We start from the raw sequence: 24,673 nt of genomic DNA on the forward strand, positions 1-24,673 counted from the left end.
AAGAGGATGGCGGAAGGTAGAAGGAAAGTGGATGGGATCCAGAGATTAAGAGCTGTTGTGTCCATTCACTGAGTTCTCGCGTGGAATGTAAACATTATGCACTGAAAACATGGACTAATAAAAATAAGTACAATCCAATCAAATAAATAACAAAATCCCCCAAATCTTAAAATGGAAATATTTTTAATCTCATAGGCATAAAATGTATTGTTATGAATAGAAAGTTTATTTCATGGCAGAAGAAAAAACTATGGGCTTAGCCAATAATTTTCCATTGCACTTTAAAATTATAGAAACAAAAATATATTAATAATTATTGTAAAAGCAATGAAAGCAATGTTCATGTTATGACTTTGAAGTCAGATTGTATACCAGCTATCAGTTGAAAAGGAGGATAGCAGTATGGGAATATAAAATAATGATAAAACACCATTATAAAAATAATGATAAAACAGATAGAAAAATACTTTGTAAGATATTCCATTTTACACATACTGGGGGACATTAAAGAAAATATACCCCCTCATAAAACAGTGAAAGAAGTAAGCCAATCAAAAATGAGCAATTATTTAAAGAGACACAGGAAAAGAATAACCAATGGCCAATAAGTATATATAATTCCCAATTTCTTTAGCCATCAGGGAAATGCAAATGAAAACTATACTGAGATTCCATCTCACCACAGTCAGGATGGCTATTATTAAGAAACAACATATACTTGCAAAGATGCTTGGGAAATTAAATATTTATACACTGTTGGTGAGAATGTAGATTAACAAATCAAATGGCAAAGAATATTTACATTCTAGAATAACCATACCACCTTTACCATGCCCAGGCATATATCTCAGGAAATGAAGCAAGCATAGAGAAGGATCACCTGCACCCCCATGTTTAATGTGGCAATTTTTAACTAGCCAAAAATGTGAATGGATACATGAATGAGGTACATGTACACACTGGAGAATTATTTACTTTAAGGAAGTTTGAAGTCTTACTATTTGCAAGAAAAATGGATGAAACTGGACATTATCCTATGGAGCAGTAGAAGCCAGACAGAAAAGTAAGTCTGGCAAGGTTTCTTTCACATGTGAAAAACAGAACAGAAAGTGTAGCTAAATTACATAAAAGTAGGAGAGTGCAGTGACTTGGGTCAGGGGGAGTGGTGAGAAAGCAGAGGGTAAAAGCAGATGTAAAAGTGGTGGAAACAATGAAATCACTATACATGCATGTGTGAAAATGTCCTAGTGGAACCCATTAACTTGTAGAATTTATATGCATTTAATAGTATTTAAAAGTTTGGGCAAAAAAAAAAGAAAAAAAAAAGGATTTAAATAGCCTTTTACGAGGAGAGACCAAGGCTTACTTGTATGGATTTCCTCGGACATTACTTCAGATCAGAAGAATCTGTTCAGAGGGAGAGTGTTTGGAAACTGTCAGCACCACGGACACCTAGCACTAAATGTACTGTTAGGGATTCCTTCGACATGGGTCACTGACCATGAACTGAAGCCGTTTAGGCCTGTCCCCAGCTCTTCAGTTCTTTTTTTTTTTTTTAATTCTATTTTTTATTATTACATGTTTGCAGTACCTAACAATTGTGCTCATTTTGGGGATTCCAGCTATCCTGAATCGTGCTGCTTCCACTTTCTCACTCGCTCTGTGTTTCTGGCTGCCAAGGCATGCGCAGCTGTCCTCAGCCACACCCTTTGCCATGCTATGTCTGCTTTGCAGCCGGATGGCCATCGTCTACAAAGATGAAAGCAAGGGTCACCTCAAGCCTCTGCTCCTTTACATTGTGGGGTCATGCATTTCTTTCAGGGACAGCAAAGCTGACTAATACACTAGGAACCATCAACAATTTTGATTCACAAACTTTACAGAGATACTTCAATTAAGTCATAGGGAAATACACATGTAAACTGCATTTTAGCAGAAATTCCAATTTAGAAGACTAACTGAGAAGAACAATTAGCCTCTGGGTAATATACACATACTGTGAAGAACATATGTAATCAGGGTTCCCCAGTGACAAGTAATAACAAAGGGACAGCGAGGACTGCAGCAAGGAACGGTTAGAAAATGAGTCCTTGTCCTGCGATAATGTTACAAATCAAAAATGTCACCTATGTGTCAGGAACGATTTTCAAACAAATATGTTAAAAATATTCCTATCAAGTGTCATTCATCAATGGTAAAAATAAATGAACATTGCCGTTTACTTCGCTTCCTTCGGTGGGGTTTACCATGTGGGTACCGCTGACCCTCTCTCCTAATCTTGGCCATGCTGAGGGCTGAGGACAATGAAAGTAAATTGCTGGTAATGCAAGAGGTTCAGCTTATTAGGCTTGACAGCACACCAGCTGTCTGTAACTTTTCTGCTCAATTTTGAAGTTCATCTTCAAGTTCTACGTTAGGCTATGTAATTAAAACATCTGGAAACCACAGCAAAGCACGACACTGAACACTTATGAAGCGAGGTCTTCTCTCCTTGCAGTGAACTGGTGGATCAGAAGTTGCCAAACTGGTGCCACAGCAGGGAAATTTGTTTCATTGTTTATGCACTCTTGCCCAGAGGGTCCAACTGAAAGAAAGTTAAATGTTACAGGGAAACTGCCTAAAATAATTACAGAAGAGAGCAGAAGATGTCACTAAATAATGACAACTACTGAATTTTCTACAACTAACACAAGCTGATTTATACCAGAGCAAAGACAAAGTGGAAATAAAAAAGTAGAGATACTAACATAATACTTAAAGAGAGATACCCATTAGTTGAAATGCTCTTGGAACCAATTAACGCTTACTATAAATGCCAGTCAAGAGGTATTACTTAATTGCTATTCCAGTATAAAATGCACAGTTTTTCAGCCTGTGTGTGTTGGATAAAATGGCAGTAATTTAGTTTAAATTTCTACATTGTATTCATTTCATTTTCTATCAGCCCAACTGTAAAAAGCTCTTCATCATAAAGAAAGTTTGTTCCCTCATTGATTCATTATTTTTTATTCTTCTGCAAAATTAGAAGGAAATTAATGTATTTTGCTTCTAGAAGAAAATAAATATATTTTGTTTTCTGATCAAGATAAACACGCAAACTATCCACCAGTTTCCTTTCCCCATTGGACGGGAGTTGCTCACGACTATGACCCATGTTCTTGCTTTCTGTAAAATACCCCAGTGATTTAAGTTGCACTTCCCTGCTCTAACTGACATAAAACTTCTCTGATATTATAAATTCCTGGGAAAATTCTTCTGAAATGCCAAATAAGTTCACTTCCTATCAGTGTCTGCGGCCTGGCCTCACACCCTAGGCTGTACTCACACAAGCAGATTTGATGACTTTTCAGCATTAACACATTCATACTTATTACATGCGGCCAAGTTGATCTTCCAAGCACTTGTGACTATTTAGGGCCTTATCCCCTCTGCAGTGGGATATCTCTCCTCTAGCTTTGGAAGTGCATGCCGGTGTCAGGCCTTATATTTCATTGACCCTTAACTCATCAGTTTGATCTGCCATTCTTGATTGTGTTTTGAACTTTTATGTCCCTCACTGCACGTGAATGAAAGTTTTAACTCATGTACTGGTTCTTTAAATTTCTTCTTTAAATTTTCTCTTGCCTTCATTGACATTTGCATCTCTTCACTTCACAATTTTCAAATTCTTATTACTTACACAAATGTATCTGTGGTTAGGATTTTGCATTGCAATTATCTTGTTCCCATCTGGGCCTTCATGAAGCCTCCTTCCGTGAGGAACTTTGCTATCTTCTTTTTTGTTTTGTTTCTAAAAAGACTGTCTAGGTTTTTGCTACATTGTTCTTAGGGAAATTTCATTGCTGGTTACCTATGCATGTGATGGACACTGTGTGCTACATTTAAATGCCTTAATTTTTAATTTCAACGCTATTTCATTCTTTATTTCATATTAAGTTTATTGCTGTTGTTGTTTGATGAGATGTCCAGGAACTTGAAAAATAATATTACTTTTGGTAGTTATTTTTTCTTTGTCCTTTAAATTTTATGAATTCAAAAAATATAGCCTGCTTTTCCTCATTCCATATCGTATGTCTTATTTATTTTATAATTGTAATATAGCTTAATGATCATCTCATAATATTGAGAAATGAACAAAAGAGACCTTGTGGTAAATATCTATCTTAGTTTGTCCTTTAAAAGGATTACATTTAATTGCACATTTGCTTTTGTCACTACATATAAACATGAATGTCACATTTTAATTGCATTTAGGTTTTTTTTATAACTACTATTTTCATTTTTCTGCTAGTGGATTATTTTCCATAAATGCAACTTCAGAAATTATGTAATGAAGCAAACTTGCAATCATGTTTAGAATCTCTTTGATCATGGTCCATTTTAAAATACAGTCCTTTATTTAAACTTGATAAAATTTTACAAAGTTTCCACATTATGCTTAACAAAGATTTTGAACATTGAGTTTCTTTAATATACTACTGTTACTTGCCTTTATTATAACAATTATGCTAGTTTCACTAAATAAATTAGAAGATAATTTCTTCACAAAGATTTTTCCTTTTTTTATTTAAAAAGAGTAGTATATGAGAAACAAACAAAAAAATACAGTGAAGTGAATTCATAAATAACTTTGATCTAGCAAATACCTTCAGATACAAAAGAGCATTTTATTATATACATTATTTTTCATTATCAGATATATAGCATTTAACATCATAAAAATATTTACATGTATTAAGAAAATACAATATAAGTGCTTGCTTACAAATTACATTAAATTCTCTCTAGAGAATTTAAAAATATTTCACCACTTATTTACTCCCCAGGATTTACTTGAAATGTAAAGAAAAATTGTATTATTTCTCTTTTCTCCTTCAATTTTTCTGAAGGATATTTTTTTAAGAATAAAATCATGGTTCAAACACTTCCTGTGTTGACTTTATCAAATTACAAAACCTACCCCTGGTTTTTTCTCATCTCAAACGTGGAGTTCGAAGTTGATACAGTCATGAAAGTATTGCATGAACTAAATACAAAGCATTTAAAAATGTCCTAGATGGATACATGAACACCAAATATTTCCCTTTTGATTATGATTAATAGTTCTGTTACTGGAACTTCACTACTATTCCAAAAATGTTTTAATTGTGGCAACATCTTATTTTAAGCATGCAGTTCTTATTGCATTAAATTTTTTGCATTAAATTTTACTTTTATTTTTTATTTAATAATTTATTTTAAATATTTTTCTATTTCATGGGTTAACATTTTCAGAAATTCTTTAAAAAATAAGTATTCTTCATACATGATACACTTTAGACTCTATAAAATGATTCAGCTGCAATCCCCATTATTAAATATGCTATTTGTGTTTTAAATATACTATAATAATTGCCATCATAAATTCTCCTAAACTCATGTATTATTAGGAATCTTTAGGTTTTAAATTTCTAAGTTTACTAGTTTATTTACTATATCCTTAATTGCTAAAATTTCTAATTAATTTTTCTATTTCTTTGTATTTCTAGTATTTCGGTATCCATAAAGTGATCTGAATGCATCCAAACCTAAAATTTAAAGGCCAATTATTTTTGGAGGGTTACCAGGAGTCAAACTTAGCACCTTGTGCTTGCCAGGAAGGCACTTGTGCTGCTCAGCTATATCTGCAGCCCTTGTAAGCCATTTTTTATAACATGATGTATACTAGAGTTTTCAGAATGTCCATATATACTTAAACATAACTTTTTAACTTTGATTTCTTGGTTGTAAGGTTATGGCTATTGATATCTCTCCAATTGTAGGCAATTGTTCATACATTTATGAAAATATTTTTTCTCCTGATTCTTTATATTTTTCCAATTTGGTCAGCTAAATTTGCTGTTTTCCGTCTTTTGCTGACTCTGACTATATTTTCACAATCTCTCTTTGTAACTCAGTTATTGCTTTGTTTATCTACTTTTAATTCCAAGTCTATCTTCACAATGTTAGGCTGTGTGGTTTCCTAGGAGTAGCTCTTCTTGATCTGCAGATGGCTGCCTTCCTCTGGTGTCTCCGTGTCGTCTTTTCTCACAGCTAAGTCCAGATTTCTCTTTCTGATAAGGATACCACTCAGGCTTAGTAGGTCCCTGCTATGGCCTGCCTGACTTAAATTCCCACATTTCTAAAAGCTCTGATTCCAAACCCAGTCAGATGTGAGGTTTAGGTCTTCCACACAAATTTTCACTGCACAGTGTACCACTTAGCAATGCATCTGGGCAAAATGTTACCCAAATATTACTTTATTTCTGAGGACACATGGATACATATCTTTAGCTCTGGAAGTCTTAACTAGCTCATATTCATTTATTTCATCTTTGCCATTTTCTCTGTTCTCCACATCTAAACTTGTATTAGGCAGAAATTGACATGTGCCTCCATGCCTTTTTTTCATGTTCTTAAATTCTTTGTGAATTCCTTAATTGTGCATCCCAATTTATTTAATTCTCACTCTGATTAATTTCCAGTTCCTTCTTACATGGAGTATTACTTTATTTCAGTTAGTATATGATCTAGGCATTTGTTATGGTTTATATCTAAACGTCGCTGTAAAGCCTCACATTATGTTAGGGGAAGGTGATGGGATTTATAGGCATCTTAGAGCAGAGTTTGCTTTAGAAACAAGGCCTGGTCCAGAGAAGCAGGTCACTGCAGGCATGAGCAGGCCCTGCCTTGACTTTCTGCTGCCTGGCCTCAGAATGTGAGCAGTTACTCCTCTCACATTCCTTTCTGCCATTCTCCTCTGCCATGCCACCTTGCCAGTCCACCCACTTTGCACTGAAAAGTGAACAAGAATAAACCTCATTTCCTTTAGCACTCCAATAAGGAACATTTTGTTCCACTGATGAGGACATTAACTAAGACATTATCTATTATAAAATAAGAGAATACCTCAAAGGTAGCAGTCTCTCTGTCCATCAAGAGACAAGTGAATAAAGAGAATATTTGTACACAGTGGAGTTCTATGCTGCCATAAAGAAGCATAAACGAGGAATTTGTAAGAAAATGGAGGCAAATTGAAACCGTACTGGAAGTGAATAAAATCAGACACATGGGCTTAAATATCACATGGTTTTCTTATATGAAAAGTATAGATGAAGAGCAAAATTAATTAGTATAACATCAATTAATATCCATAAATGAATATGTAAATGAAGAGCACAGCTGTTGCCAAATAACAGGAAATGAGAAGCTAGATCTTTAGCAAATGGGAAGGAGAGCAAGAGAGGGAGAGCGGGGAAGCACGTGGAGAGGAAGGGGACGTGGGAAGTGTTGAGACGAGTTTGCTCCGTGTACCAGCTCCATGCAAGGAATTTAATCATTATTGTTATGTTCTTCCCACATGCACTAAGAAAAGTTTTTCAAAAAAAGATGAGATCATCTTGCTCATGGCTGTGCTTGGCTGTGTTTAGCGAAGCTTCTCCAGCTTGATATCCTCCATCACTCACCCCCAGATTGTGGGTAGGGCTTTAGATTCCTCTAAGGGCTCAAGCTGACTGGACACGCATGGTAGCTTCCTCTCTCACTTGTCTAGTGTCTCCCCCATGGTGAGACTTACCTGGACTTCTTACATCCTCGAAATGCAGGAACCAGGAAGCTGCCGAGCACTCACTTGCAGGTCTTTGCCATAGTCTCTTCTGTCATAAACCTATTTATCAGTTCAGTCACAATCTCCTCCCTGGATTCAAGTATTGAAAAAGTAAACCTTAAATCTTGGTGGCAAGAGGACACGTGTGATAGAAGTAAAGTGCCACTTTTCCTTGCAACAAGCAAGCTGTCATACTGTACAGCGTCTGCCAAAATGTCTACACACTTCAGGAAAAGAGAAGTAGTAAATGTCTGGGAGCTAAAGGCTACCACGCTGAGCACATCTTGTAATTATAGAGGTCAAAATAACTTATATTAATCTTGTGTCCCAATAAGTATAGTTTAAAAATATTTACGGAAGTTTATCTTTTCACAAAGTGTGTTCACATTTTTTGGCAGCCCTAATATCGTTAAATTTACATAAATTTCTCATATCAATATTGTTTTATAATATATATGATTGTGTATGATGCTCTTACATTTATATTTTTCAGCTTTTTATTCTATAGTTTTATAATTTCTTTATTTTTTGAATGGCTGTCACTTTGTTTTTGGTTACTACCTTTTTGTGATTTGTGTTTTGTTTTATTTGTGTTTCCAGATTATGAATTTTATGGATGGTAGTGTGAAGTCTTTTTTCCGGGTGCTGCCGATTTTGCTGCTATAGTTACTTGGGAAGACATTCAAAGACCAGTAAAACACATGCTCAGTCTTCGCACAGCCTTCACTCCAAGTGTATTAGGAGTCCATAGAAGTTCCCAGTCCAGTGTGTGAAAACACCACTCCATTCTCAGCACAGAAATGCTGGCTTCATTTTCCCATCACTCTCAGAAGCCAATTTCTTGTCTAGAACTGTTTCCTTTAGTACCAGAAGGAAACGTAAATGATTTAACCCACATTCAAAGCATTGCTTTAAAATTTTCCTTTTGTGAGCTACAGAGTGTGGAATTTTCCTTGCATTACTCCTGGGTATTTTGTTACTTTAGAAGGCATGTGTCATAAAACACAGATGCCTGTGTCATCTTTAAAAAATGGAATTGCAGCAATTACAATTACTTTGTCAACCCTTGTCACGCGATGGAAATAGCTAAATTTTCTTAAAGCAGCTAGAATTATAAGGTTTGCATACCTTACTCCAACTATTTGAGCAGTGTATGGTTTTCCTGACAATTGTTAAAAAATTAGCCTATGTTACCAGACAATTAAGAGGAAAGATTAACACTTTGGGTCTTTCCTGTTGGACTTTAGATGGTGTCCAACCCTTTGGGCTGGGAATACATCTGAGATTCTGTGGGCAGAGATTAGAAATGTCAGGGTGCTTAGTTAATGCTCAATACATTCCTGAGAGAACAGAATGGGCTCACATGCAGTGTGGTTTTACACACCTTCGTTGTGAGAGTCACCACTTGATAAAAATAAAGGAGCAAGAAGAGGAGGTTGACATTTCAAAGGAAGTTATGGGGAAGCAAGAAAAAAGTACTATTTTCCAGTATACTGAAAATGATTCAAGTAACAGAAATTAGTAGTTATAATTTCTGGTAAATGTGCTCAGTATCAGAGATTTTAGAAGAAAGAATTGTGTGTAGAAGATCAGGCCTATAATTGAGGTTAAATCAATATTTAAGCAGTCTCCCAAATATGATAGCACTGTGGACAGATGCAACAATCTATAAACACTTGTAATATTTAGACTATTTTCATTAATGTCTCTCTATTTTTCACAGATATTTAGTTATGCACAATTAAGCAATGTTTACTTCTACAGTATCAACTAGATTCAAAACCTCTTGCTCAAAAATAGCTATCCTACTAGCTTGCTTTGGTGTCTGGAATTTTAATAGGCTTTATTGATTTGTTTTCAATAAGACATTACTTATCTATCAAAATGCAAATAAGCTGGAGGCTTCAGTTGAAATTGTATGAAGCCAATTCAGCATGCAGGCTGCAGCAGCAAAGCAAGTTCTCCTGGGATCATTTGGATACTTGGGTGGGAAGGACCATGTGTAGAAGAGATGGAAGAACACAGCAAAGTAAATATTTTGCAAAAGGGCACTGGAAACGTACCTCACATTTTAGGATCTGTACAACAGTAAAATAATACCTGTAATTATATTTTGATCTCTAGATACAAAAATGTGCAATTTATACTTACCTGGTGGGAAGTTAAAAAGGTACTTCATGTATGGTTGTGTTTATCTTCCCCAAAACCTGTCTTCTAATAATCACAAAAAAGTAGAGAGCTTTTACTTTCAGCAACGCTACAAAAAGTAAGAGAAATAAAATTTAGATATAGCCTGCTGGTCTGCGTCCAAATTAAAATACATTTTAAATATTAAACAGGATATGAGTAAGACTATAGGGACTTGTGTGAGTGGGTTGATATTGGTGCAGTTTCTGATTTAAGCAGAGAGAATAGATTCTGAAGATATTTTTTGGAGTGATGATTTGCATCCTATTAACGTGCATTTGAGAAAAGTAAATAAAGACTGGAGTTCTTTGAAATTAGTACTTGGTGTTAAACTATACTTCTTTGGGTACAACTCAGAGGATAACTGAATTTCATGGGTCATGGATTATGGGATGGGCCACACTTAATTCTCTCAGAAAATGTACAGCAAAATTATAAAGTAAAGAGTAATTTTAAACTGAAATAAGAAAATAATTTTTTGGTACACACACTTATTCTTACCTGCAAGCCTTGAAAAGAAGATATATAGATAGGCATAGGCATAGACATAGACATAGACATAGATATAGATATTCAGAAGCATGCAGCCTTTTTCATTGGAATTAGTGTATGTGTATTCATTTTTTGTTCATTCCTTTGTTTTTTAGGAATTAGCATTCAAAGAATATCTTAGGAAAATGTGAATCAGAACTGTAAGTTGATTTTAAAAACATTATTAGGTTTATTTGGAACATACAAAAAAATGTAAACTCGGACTTTCACTTTTATGAGAAATAATGAAAATAACTTATGGTCCCCTACTTAGACATGAAGATAGGTAAGGCTAGAATGAGTTTATATTCAAATATTGATATCATGGTTGGCCATGTTATCAACTATTGTTGATTCTCCTGAACTAAAATGCTCTCAAAAGTGTTCAAATTGTGATATTAATTTCTATGCTCAAGGCAAAAGTATTTATCCATTAATTAGAGTCTAGCATAGTTCATCATTTCAAAGTTATTTCCTATTTTAACTTCTTAAAAATAAATAAATTCTAAAGTTGATCTTTTCTCACAAATATCACATTTAGACAACAATTTTTACAGAATAGATACAAAAATTAATTCTGTATATCAGAAAAATGTGGAATAGATGCAATGTAAATATTTTCGGCTTCTACATGCTAAATTTGAATTTAAAAGAACACCTTTTTCACGTAAAGTAAGATTTTTAGACCGGATTTAATTTTATGAAATTCTGAGTTGTTATGATTTTATGGTACATAATAAAAATATTAATAAAATCATGAAATTTGTTATGGAATTACTGTACATCAGCAGATACTAGAAGTTCCATTTAGGAATACAGGCTCAATAATTTCAAAAGGATGTCTTAATACTTTTCTTTTTTCAAGGAAATTTACACTTAATTTTTGCTATAGGATGTTACATTGTATTACTGCTTTCCACACAGAGAGAAGTTAAAGTTTAGAATTCATAATGCTAAATGGGACCAAAAAATTACTTATCAAAATTTATGTTAGTTCAACAACACCTGTATGTACAGGAATCTTTCCTTATCACTGATTAATATAAAGATCTTTGAAAGCTTTCAGCAACAAAATAAAAGCATAATATCTTGAGTCACAACTGCAAATAGGTTACTCTAAAAGGACAAAACAGCCAGGAGTGTAGCTCAGCGGCATAAATGGCTGCCTCTAAAGCAGAAGGTCCTGAGTTGTGTTCCACACACACACACAAAATAACATAAAATAAATAAATAAGTAAAAGAACTAAATATCTGCAACATAATAGCAAAACTATTCCAACTTCTGTTGAGATGCTTCCTCCTTCAGAAAATTAGAGTTAGTTACAAATGAATACACAAACATTTAAAGGCCTTTCATGCCTTAATAATATTTTTGCTAATTTATTAGATTGCAGTTATTCCATAGAATGTGTAGTTTAAAGGCAATGAAATTATGTGCTAATTTGTTTGTATCTGAGGTCATAGCAAATTTGTAACCTCAGGTCAAAAAAGTAAATCGGGGCTGGGGATTTAGCTCAGCGGCAAAAGCGCCTGCCTGGCAAGCGCAAGGTCGTGAGTTCGGTTCCCGGTACCGGAGAAAAACCAAAAAAAAAAAAAAGTAAATCACTGATGTTTTGCTGAAAGAAGGTGTTAAAACATCTGTCCTTCTCCTGTAAGCAAAAGCTTAGAAATAAAAAAAAGAAATTGTCATCCCTCCAAGTGTAAATACAAGGGAAGTGCACAGTTCAGGAACTGTGACACTAAGACAATTTCATTCACACTATATAGCATGTTTCACTTAGAAGTGATTCAATTTCTGATAATATAACCTTGCCCTACAAAAGGGCTTTCTCTATAACTCTGCAACTTGAAATAGAAACAAAACAAAATAGCACTTTGCCGTCTTTAAATCATAGGTTTGATGTCTCTTCGTCAACTGCATTATCATTTGTATGTGCAAAAGAATCCCTCCACTTCCTTAGTTCTCCTTATATAGGTCATAATTTGGTTTCTGATACCAACTTGCAGTATATCTCAAGAAATTTCTCAAGAAAATATCTCAAATCTCTAGAATTAAACACAAAATAAAAAAGGAAAGCATTGATATTATTAATTCACCTACTGCCTTTAGCAATATTTTTAATATAAATGCCCTTATTGAAAGTCTAAATGTCTATACACTAATTTTAACTTCTAAACTCAGGAAAGTTTATTGCAAATACATATTTCTAGGTAGGAATTAGAATATTTTAAAGCTATTATAATTTGAAAAATATCGTCCAGATATGTTCCTGTTATTTTCAATATTATGGTTGAAAAATTTATTGAAACTTCTTTTGAATATAGAGGTTGTTTCAATTACTTGGCAATATATTTTAATCACTGATTTGTATTTGGAAAAAAAATGAAGTGTCCTTGTTAAATGCAGAAGGAATGAGAAGAAATATTCTCACAAGGATTCTGTTGTGGAGAAGATGTGATGATTTCTTGTCCCATGTAACCTAATTACTGTTTATTAAATTTGTTATAAGGAGATATTTGTTCAGATGCATGCACAAATCCAGAAGTTAAGGAAAGATTGTATTTAAATTTTATAGACTCAACAGCACACACTTCAGTTCATTTTCTACCACACATCTTGCGTAGATGCATGAGACACAAGTCAAAGAATGGGCAAACAAAAATAAACGCCTGTTCTCCCTTTCTCTGTAGATGATATGAAAAACCACTGGTGAAGAAAAGACTAATTTTTATTGAATGCTTTTGTTCAGGGTACATTGTGGGGAAAATTTCTTTCCATTGGCAACTATTGTTTCTTCTTATAAAATGTATACTTAGTTGTGAATCTAGCTTTTTGATATATTTCAAAATTCTTTCACATTGCTAATTTCAATCCAAAAATTCAGACATGTGAGGACTATACTGTGAATTAATTTTCTATGGCAAATTCAATATTCTTTTGTAGATGCTCCCTTTTATTGGTCGTTAATTAGATAACTCAAGGTTTCTTGCTTCTTAAATTCTTAAATTTAAGGATGCAGACGAGAAATGTACTGGCTTCTCTACTCTCAGATATGGAGACTTGGCTGAAATGTTGTCCCCATACTTAGGAAAGAGCACAGCATTTCATCAGCCTATTTTTTTTCCTGAAAAACCCATTTGGTGTACTCAGGGCTTTGTTTTTTTAATATTTCCACTTCGGAATCCAGAAAATCATTTCTAAGGAACTTACGCACTACTTATATATCATCACTGAACTAAATATTTTTATGGGAATAGAAGCCATTTCATTTTTTTTTTATTTGAAAGATATAAACAATGGGACCCAAGAATCCAGTAGCAGCAGCCCCTTGGAAGTCTTGTGGGCTGTGACTTTCAGTCTTCTGCCCTGAGCAGAACGTGCTTTCCATGCCTCCGGAAAGAAGGTTGGTCACGAGGTACAGGTAAAGAAGGGGCAAGATATTTGTTGGTTATTGAAATACCTTATTTTAGTCTATTAAAAATAAAGCCAAACAGTTAGAGCTCATTCTTTATCCAACATGCTAAAAAGGACTTGTGCTATTACTTTTCAGAGCTGTAGATCTGTGAGTATCATTGCGGAATTAGATGTCTTCATGAATTGTTTCATTCTCACAGTCAGAGGTCAATAATGCTCTGAGAAAGCTGTGCTGTATTTAATCACCAGAAAGACACGTAAACGTGTGCATGTGCGCACACACACACACTTAAAAATGAAGGTGTTTTAAGAGCAAAGCTCATGAGAATAATGAAGGAAAGTTCATCATGTAGCTCGTGAGGGTTTGCATATGACACGAATGTTAATAATACAGCCATGAATGGCTGATTTATTTGAGAAACAGCTGGAAATATTAGGGGAGGTTGATCACGCTACATTGTCAAGATGTGCACTGGCTATGTTTTAATTATATTAGTGTTGGTAGCAGTTGTTGCAAGATTGAGGAGCCATTGGTTAATGTCTTTGAGTTTGACTTTCTAAGTAGTAACTGCTTATATCCTTTATATTTATTTTTATGAGCACTCTTACTTAAGAGACAAAGATATGTTCTTGAAAGGCACAGGTTCTTCTCTGTTAGAATGCGTTAGTATGGGCATATCAAAATCCCAGACCCTGAAGGAATTGACACCGTGAAGCATCTGCAACTAAGTAAGCAGCAGCCACTTTGGCACAAGTTCATAAACAAATTTTAACAGTTTCCCAGTCACTAAATAATCTGTATTATTGCTGATGAAAAAATCTGTGTAGGCATTGTCTTATTCTTAACATATTAAAATTAAGTTTTTCCTTATTAAGAGCACTTAAGACATTTTAAATAATATTATTCTTAGATGGACTCTGCTGACTTTGCTGGTTGTTCCAGCATTTGCCATGACTTTCTTCAACTAGGACTTGTAAAGCTGGCCATATTAAGGGGCTGGGGATTTAGCTCAGCGGCAAAAGCGCCTGCCTGGCAAACACAAGGTCGTGAGTTCAGTTCCCGGTACCGAAGAAAAACCAAAAAAAAAAAAAAAAAGCTGACCATATTAAAAAGCAAATATGAAGGGGGCCAGGTAAAAGGCTGGGAACATTCCAAATGTGCAACAGAAGGATACAAAGTGATTCTCACGCGCTTATGGGCCTTCAGCAACGTCTAGTACTGCTCACCTCCTTAAAGTTATGAAAAACTTCAAACATTATCATATTTGATCCTGATGTTGATGTTCAGCTCATGGGATTTAAAATGTTAATCAATATATTATTCCCTGGGACTTTTTAATAATACATTTAGTTTTGAGCTTGTGAGCTAGAAATACCTCTCCTTTACAGGGAGTGTCAAAGGAGCACACTGGTGTTAAAATATTTATATGAGGCCTAGAATATGAAACATGTTACTACAATTGGGTATTACTACCAGAAGGTCTGTATGACCTAGGAAAGTCAGGCTTAATATTCGCCCACTCCCTCTATCATTTAGAGTGATAATGGTATAAAAATTGAGACATGATTTGAACTAATTCAACTCAGAGTTCACAAAACTCAAACAATCTGATATAGCACTATAGTATGAAAAATTTGACAGGCAAACACATAAGCCATAAGCCCTAAACCCAGTTGAAACTATAGAATGTCATTAGTGATATCTGACAAAGTGAAAATAAGACATTATTTTAACCTGTACTTGTAATGACTTGTAATTCATGAAGTAAGCATGTCAGTTGTACTGGATCAAGTACTTTGAAAAAACATGATGATCTGAAGGGAAAATGTCCAGAGATATTATTTAAACCTTGAATATTCATTAAACATCATATCAGTCACTACTAGAATATGACAACTTGCTCTAACTTGGTAGGAAATAATGTTCAAAATAAAATTTAGAATGGAAGTTAAAAAGACAAACTTTAGAACTCTCATCATTTCTACACAAATTATGTTGTAATTTGAATAAATGTATTATCTCTGTATGTACCATAATCTACTCATGGCTTATACATATATGGAAATCTAATATCAAGAAATGGGATTATTGTGAGCTGAGACATAGTGGAATTGTTATATACATTTTACTACTTGTGTGTGTGTGTGTGTGTGTGTATATATATATGTATATATATATGGGAACTTTGGAGGTATTTCTTGATATGTGTTTGCAGTACAAAATCTTGACTTTTTTCTATTTCAGAAACCCTTTCCCAACACTTTCAAACTAATCATGCCTTACATTATTATCATATATTCATGTGAAAAATTACACCAACTCTTTCATTTAATCAGTGTTTATGAAATTCACAACTTATGATGGATGCATAAACTCTCATTAAACTTTCCAGCAGGTGGCTAAACCAGGTTCAACGTGACCTATTCAACAGTTGCATGTAAAAATTCCATCACCCTCACCAAGAACTGATTCCACTGAATGAGTTGTGCTTGTGTATAGTGGACAGTAATTCACTTTCTGTACTTGTGAAATCAGGCCTTTCTCTAAATTACTACATACTCATATTTCAAAAAAACTCTAAAGTGAAATTTCAGTATGCTATGATCTGTTGGACTTACTCAAACTGTCTGTGTAATACAGGAACTGAACTATTTTTTGAGTTTCAACGATTAAATCAGTTGTGTGTGTGCAGATATCAGACATTTTAACATAATTTTACAAAGCATAATTCAACTAACTTGTCAGTTGCCATTTAAGGAAAATAGATATGTAAATTTCTAAGTTAAAATGTTCCTGTATAGGTATCCCAAATCTCATTGTTGATTCAATAAGAAAACTATCCAAGTCTATTCCTAAAGCAGAGCCTATACAATCAAAATATACTTGGCCTGACTACTTGAGAAGATCTATTAATCTTCCGTCTCTGGCCCAATTTCACATTTTACAACCGGAAAACATCTCCCTATGATTAAGACCCTGGAGCTGTGCCTGTCAGTTATGAATTCTGGCATGGTGAAAACTTTATACTTCGGGACTCAGGTAGCTAGGATTTATTCTTTTGGGAAAGGTAATAACTATGTAGTTAACAGAGATTTTGCCCTCATAAATTCTTCATAACATCATCCATTGCCATAAAGCTCATAAAATTATTGGGGAGCAGTCTGATTTATGATCTGATTCAGCACAAAAATCGGAGGATTGGAATTAATTCCAATAGACAGTGCACGGAAGTATGTACAGTTTCAAAGCAACTTCTTTTAAATCTGATATAATTTTAAATCACACAATTTGATTCCACGGGCAAACTGTCATCATGGAGAAATAATAAGGCAGTTGCTCTTTCACTGCATGTGAACACTTTTGTGTTTCATTTCTCAAAATCACAAGTAAGAAATTCTTTTAGTTTAGCAGCTCTTTCCTGTGGCAGTGTGACTTAGACACCATCCACATAGCTCGTGTTACTTGTTTTAGTGAGCGTATAAAATAATTTGTGTCTCTGGTATAAACAGGCAGACTCTATACTTCCTGTGTAGAGAAAAACATCAGGATAACTCTCCATTTTCAAGCTATATATATTTCTATATGCAGGAAGTTTCTATGAATTGAGGGTATCCCATTCTGTGCAAAAAAGTATGCAAACTTTCAGACATCCTGCAAACATTGAAGGTGGGGAAGCTAATGCTTAAAAGAAGGGAGAAAAATGTAATATTGAGCACCAGTTCTGTTATTTTGAGCAAGGAGCACGGTTCCAAAATTATGCAGTTATGTGAAGGTTAAGATACATAATGTGAAACATAGCTTTATCTTAAGTTGGAGTGATCTCAAATAAGATATAAGTTGCATTGGAGAGGAACAGGAAAACCATGGATAGAATGAGAAAAAATTTGAATTTCTATTCAAATTTTAACTAAACTCTCTCTATATACATATATATTTTACATATATATGTCTATATACATATACACACACACATATATATATATCTTTAGATTTATTCTTTACTTGGAAAGTCTAGGTGATAAAAATATAACGATATTAGCTGCTGAATGGAGTAATTTAAAAACAAGACTTTAGGAGTGACAAGCAAAACATCAAACTTAGGTTCGGTGTTATTTTCTGATTAAATGTAAAAGAGTAAAGTGTGTAAAGTAGTGCCAGTGAATGCATCTCACAATGCTGATATCTCGACTCATTTCTTGTTCTGGTTTTTGCATCATTACATGAAGAAAGGAGAATTTGTGTCTCCCACCTGTACCACACGTCTACGGTTGCCAGCTAGATGCTCATCACAGAATGTCATCGATCAGTGAGCTGAAGCAAAGCAAAGTTCTGTTTTCAAATCTCAAGAGGCCAATAGTCCTGGACTAAGGTGCTGGTGGACTCTGGTCCTAGTTTGGGCCTACAGGCTGGTAAATAGCTGTCATCTCTCTCTGTTTCCCGGGCCCCGGTGTGCACATGGGTAGACAGAGCTCAGGAGAGATGCTTTCTGTCTCCCATATGTCCTCTCTTAGTGATGCCCTCCTCTCCACCCCATCCCCAGCACCTTGGAGCCCCCTATGTTCAGGCACTCCTGAAAGGTTTGTCTCCAAATGCAGCCATACTGCAGGGCGGACTTTCACATATTAATGTGGGTAGGAAACACAATGGGAACCATGGCTATGTTCCACGAGAGAAAATTAAGGAATGTTTCCTGGAATTTCTTATCCTATTAACTTCAAACAACCTTTAAACACACTGATAAAATTTGTAGTAGTATGTCATATTAAAATAAATATATTTATAATCATATTTAATCGAGAATGGGTACCTGATGCAAATGTTCCAAGTGAACATGCTCTAAGTAATATGACTTGTAAACATATACAATATTTAAGAAACAAGTTTAGTTAAGTTTCAAATAATTTGTAATCAACAAATATTTTAAGAGAAAAAGAAAATGTGTTTTCTCTCTATCTGGAGAAGCCATGATTAAATCTATGACTATCCATATATTTGTGTTCAGTGGGGATGCACCTATTTTTTAGGGTTTGAGAATGTCATAGAAATCGGAGAGAGCAGCTGGGTTTGTGTCTTGAACAGAAAGGAGAGGTGACTTCCCCCTCCCATTCCTTCAGCGGTTCTCAGACGCCACAGGGAGAAGGGAAAATGGGGAGCAGCGCCAGGCGAAAGAGTGTGTGTACTTTCCTCCAAAACAAGACCCTCATTATGTCTGACATGGCTGAAATGCACATTTTGGTTCTAACGTTGAAAACACCTCCAACCTTGACTCCTCCAAACACACAAAGAGAGGTAAGTCATATTTTATGCTTAAAAATGAATCTGTCAGCCACAGTCTGTTAGTTTTGAATGTGTGAAATGGTTGATAACACAAAATCCTGTCCTGAAGGTGAAAAGATAAGTGGAACAAGCGGCAGGCGATGGTTTCAAAAGCTTCTTTTGCAGGCAGCCCATGGAAATCCTTCCTGTGGAATATAACTGACCTCTGACTAAGTGACGGGACATTTATAAAAATGTCAACACTTCTATCTTTCTATTAGTCTCTATAGAAATGACTCACAGGTTCAAAAACACAGTGGTTATTATTATTGCAATCAGAGCAATGATATAGTACAATTTCGAATTTTATGTTCTCTGGGCACTGAATGTTTCTCAGACACAATGGATTCTTGCTTAGTTTAATACCATTTATTTCATTATTACCCAATAGCACCAATAGCACCTTGAACTCTTTAGATATTTGCTTATGAAGCAAAGGTTTAAAAATATATCACCCCCCCAAATGAATTGTTTAATTGAATAAATGTCACACACACATGCACACACACACACACACACACACACACACAACACACAGAGGGGCTGGGGATAGAGCTCCACAGCAGAGCTCCAGCCTGTCAAGCTCAAGACCCTAAGTCCAATTCAAATTACAAAAAAAAAAAAAAAAAAAAAATTCACCCAAGACAAGCAATATCTCAAGGACTATCTTTGTGATTATATGTATAAAACAATTTCATATAACATTTTAAAAGTTGTATTTCCAAAAGTTATGCCAATTGCTACAATAAATTCATAGCATAGAAGGCTAAATCACAGTGAATAGTGTATTGGAGATTTGATTTTTTTTAATCAGCAACTGAATGCAAACTATCCTAAAATGTACAACATGTTATAAAGGACATTACTCCTGTAAAATGTGTAAAGTATAACATTAATATGAGAATGCCATTTTAAACTTTTTCTTTCTTCTGCTTCCAGGAATCGAACTTATAACCTTGCACTTGCCAGGCAGGCGCTGTGCCACTGAGCTAAATCCACAGCCCCTGGGGATGCCATTTTAAACATCAACTTTTAATTGTAAATAAAAAAAATTTGAACAAATACTTGCAACTAATAAACATTAATAGTAAGTTTAAAAAGTTTTTGAGGTTTAAATAATAATGAATAGAATTATATTGTATCAACTGTTTGTTTCCCCCTTTCACAGCTTGTAAAAAGCCCTAATGCACAGCAGCAAACCCTTGGAGACCTTTTACATAAAATGTAAGAACTACACCTAAAGTGAAAATGGAATGAATTTTATTTATTTGTTAGTTGTTTGATTTATTTATTTTGGTAGAAAAACAGATATCATTCTCTGAGTGTCTCCTATACTCATGCACTATATTTGGAAAAACAAATTAATTGAATGTTTTAATTCTCACCTTAAGCAGACAAAAGGATTTGTATCAGATGGTGACAGAGAAATCAGGGACCTTTCTTGAGATGAAGTAGCTAAGTGAATAGGTGCTTCTATTCCATTTCTTTGGTTACAGGTAATGAAAATAACATTATGCTAAAGAAAACAGAGAAATTAATTATTAAAGCTAAGCTAAGTTCCATCGTTTGAAAGCCAGAACTACAGGCATAGCTGAGCATCAGATGTTTTTGTAATCTGGTTCTAAATAGTACTCTGTGGCCCAAACTGATCCATTCTTTTCTATCTGTAAACCATCAGCCACAGCTCCCAAGTACTCATGGTGCAATTTTATCATATTTCACATACTGCACTTGCCAGCAATTTCAAATGTATGGTTTTCTCTGTTTTAATGCAGTGAAGGCATAGATTCTTAAAACAATCAATTTACAGAAGACATCATAAAAATTCTAGAGAACTTGATGTTGGTAACACAGTTTTGAGGGGCAGAAATTCTGGCCTGTTATATAATTTAATGCAGTACAGGGTTACACCACAGATTGTACAGTCAAATGCTAGGATACAACATCGTCTCACACTTGACATCTCTATGATGTTGTTCAAGTTACTTATCTTCTCTAAGGCTCACACCTTCATCTGTCAATGTTACTTAATAATGAGACTTTATCAACACACCTGGCATGTAGCAAGTGTCAATATTCTACACATTATCATTATAATTAAGGTATTAATTTCTTCAAAAATATTTGCATTCAAATCTCTCCTCTGCTTATTATCTAGCCAGAAATCTTCAGTAAACCTTGAAATACTCAATTACTTTCTCATTAAAATGGTAGATGATCTGTGTCTGCCTTATTTCACTTGGCATAGTTCTCTAGACTCACTGATGTTGCTGGAAATGACATAATTTTCTTCTATGTTAAAGGCTGATTATTATACTTTCGTGTGTGTGTGTGTGTGTGTGTGTGTGTGTGTATGTGTGTGTGTGTGTGTCACATTTTCTTTATTTGCTCTCTGTCCGCAGACACTTATGCCCATTCCTTCTCTTGGGTACTCTGGTTATTGAGTTATTGAGCTATTAAGCTATTGAGTTATTGGCTATTGAGCTATTCTCTTGGCTATTGAGAATAATCCTGAAGTGAATGCACGAGAACAGAATTCCCTTTGAGACAGTGATTTATTTCCTTAGAATATATACCCACGAGTGGAACTGTGGGTCACACAGTTGTTCTAGATCTAAATTTTTGAGTCTCCCAGTGTTTTTCATAATGGTTATGCCAATTTATAGTCCCACCAATGTTTGACAGCGTCTCCCTGTGTCCCCACCAGTGAGAACACACAGGGCTGCTTCTCTGGATCAGCCATCTGGAGAGTTGAGAAGTGATCAGTCACAGTGGTTGTGGGCTACCTACCTTCCGACAACTGTTGATATTAATCATCTTTCTGTGTACGAATGAGCCATTTCTACATCATTTTGAAAGATGTTATGATCTCTTAATGGGGAATCTACAAAAAGTAAAACTCTTATGACCTCATACATGGGGAATCTAAAAAAAGTAAAACTCATTATGATGTCATATATGGGGAATCTAAAAAAAGTAAAACTCACCAAAACAGAGTAGAAGACAGCTTCCAAGGGCCAAGAGTTGGGTTGAACAAGGAGATTTGAGTAAAAGGGTGCAGACTCATGATTAAAATGTAAATACATTCCAGAGACTGAACATACCACAGGCACCTAGAGTCAAAAATACTGTATTACACAAGTGAAATTTGCTAGAAAGCAGATATTAACACACTCAGCGTGCACGTACATGCACACACACACATACACACACACACACTATACGTGCATAAAGGTTATGGATAGTTAAAAAGTCAAAATGTCCACATCATTTCACAATATATGCATAAATCAAACACCACATCGTATACATTGAATTCTAATTTGTCAGGTGTACTTCGATAAACCTGAAAGATCTGTAGGAAAGGGGAAGACCTCTTTTTCTAGAAAGTGTGACATTTCTTATATATATAGCAGTGTGGGCATAGAGGGTAAATAATATTAAGATGGTTCCACAAGACCAGATCCACGCTTTGTTGAAACAAGTTGTGTGACCTTGGGAGGCACCTCGCTTTGAATATCTTCACTGGTAAAACGAGGGGGCGAATCTCGGGACAGGAGAACATCCTAACTAGTGATTGTTATTTTATTCTCATCCAATTAGCTTTGGTTCTTACATATAAGAAGTTTAAAATGCAGTTAATTGTCAACAAATCCAAAAACTGATTTAATTTTTCACATTTAAAATTTCATTTTTTATTTTAAAAAGTAAAAATAATAATAGAACAGGGTATCCAAATAGAATAGGAGGACAGTAATAATAATTAATACATTACATATATTATTTACAAAATTTAAATGTTATTACTGAAGATATTTTTTCTCTAAATGTGTATTACATTTTTATTTCTTAATTAGTAATACAAGTGTGATTAGAAGACAGAATAATGAAAGGAAGATAAAAATATCTAGGTCTATTTCCAACTCTAGCTTATTCTGACTTATTGATCGGGTACATTTTGAAGGCTATCATTTCACATGTTTATGTCTAAAAGGTGTGGATTAGATTAAAACTACCTGGGATAGACAAGTTTTGTTTTTCATCAACTTAGAACCCATATGCAATTTTTTTTTCCTTTCCTAAGAGGATTGTGAAAACTCCACGCTTTTGGCCTCTAAAATGCCTAAAAATGCCTGTGAAAGCACGTAAACACTAGGGGAGATCGTGTGAAGATCATCTTGGCCTATAGCCTGTGATTCTGAGGCATCTGAGACTCTCCAAATGTCCACACTACAGCCTTAGGATGAAACTTGTTGTGACAGCAGAACAGACTAGGCCAATGTTTATTCCAGGTACTGCTAATCTGAGTTGAAACATTATCAAGAAACATTAACTTAGGGGTGCAAAACCTGGCAATTGGCCATATCCCAAAATATAACACTATGCACACAGTGGAATTTGATAAGGTGCAGCAGTAGCTCAGTGGGATAGCACTTGTCTGGCATATGCTGGGCCTTGGGGCAATCCCTGATACCATAACAATGGAGTTCTAGAAGTGTAACATTTTCATCCATGCTTTGCTGTTGCTCAAATCATACAACCTCAAAAAATATGGTCCCTAATATGAAGCATAGATTTTATGACAGATGATTTCATTTTTCCTTCTTGGTTTATGCATATTTGTGTGAACACAATATTTTCAAAAATATATTTTGTAGAACATTTTAGTACAGTATTAAGAAAGGAAATAAACAGTTTGATGATAACAGACATATGAGATTGGTGGAGAGGCAAATTTATTCTAAAATCGGTGGAAATTATTAGAGATCTATTATTCCACATGTGCTCAGCATGAATAAAATCGTTATTGAAATAAATCAGTAGTACATGCAGGTAAATGCTGTCCAAACTGGAAAGTATGTTTTAAAATACAGACCGCATTACAAGTTTATGACAACAGTTTCCTTTGCTAGCTCTTTGTAAAAGCTAACATATAAAATAGTATATTTTTTAAAATCCCAATATTTTAAGTTCTAAAATTATTATGAATGAAAAAACATGGAAAATGTATCTTAAAAGTTTTAAAAATTAAGTATAAAACACCTTTGAGATGGTTCATGATAGATGATAGATAGATAGATAGATAGACAGATAGATAGAGAGATCGATGGATTGATCCCTCCAAGGAACTACCTACTAGTATTTTTTCTATACTATTGCCTTCTAATAAGACTACAAGATTTCTAATATAGTCAGATCTCCACATACATGGGTTTTTCACCAGATGAAACCAACAGCAGATCAAAAATATTTGAAGAAACAAATTTGCTTTTATTAATACCAAGCATATATGGACATTTCCTTCTCATGCCCTAGAATATGTAGTTTTACAAGTAGTTTTAGTATATTAGGTATTATAAATCACCTGTAGAAGATTACGGCATTCTGGAGGATATGCCTAGATTTTATCCAAGCACCATGCCACTTTGTACAATTTGAGTATGGATGGATTTTGGTTTCCTCAAGAAATTTTGGAAATAATCCTTGGTTTCACAGATGACAATGGGTGAGTATGATTTGAGTGTAAGAATGATGCAAACCTTTACTTGTAGGACATCAGTTCCTACTTAAGTTTTGGGAATGTTTTGGTCAATATTTA

At 34.6% G+C, this 24,673-nt stretch overlaps 1 long non-coding RNA gene across 1 annotated transcript; it reads right to left on the bottom strand.

Moving 5' to 3' along the window:
- Positions 1 to 886: 886 nt before the first annotated feature.
- Positions 887 to 21,948, bottom strand: LOC102008854. The gene is made up of 5 exons (XR_260584.1): positions 21,865 to 21,948; positions 20,460 to 20,590; positions 9,776 to 9,881; positions 7,595 to 7,714; positions 887 to 2,584 (listed from the first exon to the last, which is right to left on the bottom strand). It is a non-coding gene; the product is annotated as an uncharacterized LOC102008854 (long non-coding RNA).
- Positions 21,949 to 24,673: the final 2,725 nt, after the last annotated feature.

The sequence above is a fragment of the Chinchilla lanigera genome, unplaced genomic scaffold, assembly GCF_000276665.1.
Source record: "Chinchilla lanigera isolate Chin_1 unplaced genomic scaffold, ChiLan1.0 scaffold00017, whole genome shotgun sequence".
In the NCBI taxonomy this organism is placed as follows: Eukaryota; Metazoa; Chordata; class Mammalia; order Rodentia; family Chinchillidae; genus Chinchilla; species Chinchilla lanigera.